Consider the following 2687-nt stretch of genomic DNA (forward strand, 5'->3'; position numbering starts at 1 on the left):
AATTTAATGGGTTTGATTGCATGGGGGAATCTTCCTGGGTCTACTGACAAGTCCACAGATGAAGTGGGCTATAAAGTAAACAAAATAACTCCTTGTCCTTTGAGCTGTGGTTGGAAACTGTGGGGTTTCATTTTTCAGATTTTTCTGTCGTGGTTTGGCTGTGTTGGGGTGTGGGGTGAGCTCGCTGTGATGAAGAGATAACAGAAATCCCAGTGAGGAGCAGAACCTCCTAAACATTGTCCAAGTTCCTGTAGCATTTACCAGCTTCCCAAACTCTGTGAAACCCAGACTAAAGCCTGTGGGTTGGTATCAGAGCTGCCTATCTGCTGAACAAGGCAAGAAAATCATCTTCTGAAAAAACTACATGGATTTAAATACTTTCATTTTCAAACAATAGAGAAACCAGACTCAATCAGATCAGCTGTTTCTTCCACACAGTGATTAAAATTTCATCCCTACACTTAAAAATTTAAAAAGTCTAAATGAGTCTCTGTTAGCGTTAATGCAAACCTGTCATGAGCTCGGAAATATGCAAATAAAGTGTTCACAGATAGGAAAATTTTTGTCTCACGCCACACCCTGATCATTATTTGAGAGAGTTAAAAGGAGTTTATCTCAGTTTCCATGGAGTCAGACTCCACAGTCATTACAGCTCCAGAGCAGCTTTGTGCTTTCTTGTGCTGAGGCACAGAGCAAAGGCTGCTCCGTGTATTGACACTTTTTTCTCCTCTTCAGGAAGGAGTGGGTGAATACAGCAATGAAGCCCACAATTTTCAGTACTTGTCATGGTACATAGATCAAATGTAATCCACTCTGCCAGCATAACTCTACATTCAATAGCTCGGAAAGGAGGAGATTTATTTAACCTGAATAATGAAAGGAGTAAATCACTCATGCTCCTTCATAGCAGTCTTCTGCAGTGAACTGAGCTCCTGCAGTAAATATTTTCTCTTTCTTTCCAAATAATAAGACTATTTTACTTCTTGAAATGCCAGGGAGAATGTCAGCTAGGAAGAGCTTGTTGAAATTAATGGGACATAATCATAATTGAAGTGGGTATATTACAACTGCAGAAAAATGAATTTTCTACCCTGTTTGAAATCTTAATTAACGGGATAGAAATCCTGGTCCATGTGCTTCCCTGACGCAAATTAAAGGCAACCCCATGCCTGTGTTATCACTTATTGCAGGCCTCTTGCATTTTTATTTTTCTGTACATTTATTTTGTGTTGAATTAACTTTGGTCATTTGGTCTGGAGGTGGATTTGCCTTTTGAAAGCTTTTCTGTCCAAAGCTGCTCCATGTTCTGCTTTTCCTCTGGCTCTTCAGGTAAGTCTTTATTTCTGGTGTCATATATGGGAACATTCCTTTGGCTTGGTCTTCAAAGTGGTCATTTCAGTAGCTAAAGGACTTTGGGGGTAAAAAAAAAACAAACCCTGGCCAGGTGTTTGCCTGGCCTTTGCAGAATCTTTAAAGGATTTTCTACCAGGACTTAGGAATAAATTGTTCCCTGGCAGGGTGGGCAGGCCCTGGCACAGGTTCCCAGAGCAGCTGTGGCTGTCCCGGGATCCCTGGAAGTTCAAGGCCAGGCTGGCCAGGGCTGGAGCAGCTGGGACAGTGGGAGCTGTCCCTGCCATGGCTGGGATGGGCTTTGAGGTGCGGCTCAAACAAACCATTCTCAGATTCTATGACTTTATTCCAGGCTTTTATGTTTCATGTGTGCAAATCCAGATGGGAGCTGCTCGCCCTTTACAGAGCTAGATGTGGTTCCTAAGTGTTATTTAAAAAATCCAAATATGCATTTTCAACATTTCCGACGGCGCTTGGGCGTTATCAGTGAAGCACTCCTGTGGGGGCAAAGAGAAATGTGCCCAGGGTAGGGCAGTGATGCTGTGATGTAGTAATACCCTTTTGAAATGAACGATTCTCATTTAAGTCCACATATATTTTTTGTATTACGGAGGTTGTTTTTTTGTTTGTTTTAAACAGCAACTGGGGCGGCTGCAGTGGGGTGTGAGGGCAGACCGGGCGGCACCAGAACCCGCGGGCTGTCACCAGCGAGGTGTGAGGGAAGCCCGGGCTGTTCCCACCGGGTGTGAGGGGAACCCGGATCGGGTCGCGCCGAGGTGCAGGGATGTGAGGGAAGCCCGGGCTGTTCCCGCCGGGGTGTGAGGGGAACCCGGAGCGGGTCGCGCCGAGGTGCAGGGATGTGAGGGAAGCCCGGGCTGTTCCCGCCGGGGTGTGAGGGGAACCCGGAGCGGGTCGCGCCGAGGTGCAGGGATGTGAGGGGAGCTCGGGCTGTTCTCGACGGGGTCTGAGGGGAGCCCAGCCCGGCCATTTTCCCGCCGAGCCCCCGCCTCAGCGCCCCGCGCCCGCCGCGGTAGCGCCTCCGCTGATTGGCTGAGAACTGGCGCCAGGGCAAGCTGCTGATTGGCCCATCCGCACGGCACCTCTAGCCAATGACGGAACACTGTGCCGCCCGCCTTTCCTCTGATTGGCTGTGCCGCTCCCTGCGCCCGCCCACTGCCGGGCCGCGGTGCCGGCAGCTGATTGGCTGAGGTACTCCCCGGGCTGGATGTTTAATTGGGCGGGGTTGGGCTGCCCGGCGCCTCACCTGCCGCGCGCCGCCATTGGCCCGCCGCTCCCCGCGCCCCCGCCCATTGGCCGCACCGCCCCTCAAGAGCGTC

This window comes from Catharus ustulatus, chromosome 21 (genome assembly GCF_009819885.2).
Source record: "Catharus ustulatus isolate bCatUst1 chromosome 21, bCatUst1.pri.v2, whole genome shotgun sequence".
Lineage (NCBI taxonomy): Eukaryota > Metazoa > Chordata > Aves > Passeriformes > Turdidae > Catharus > Catharus ustulatus.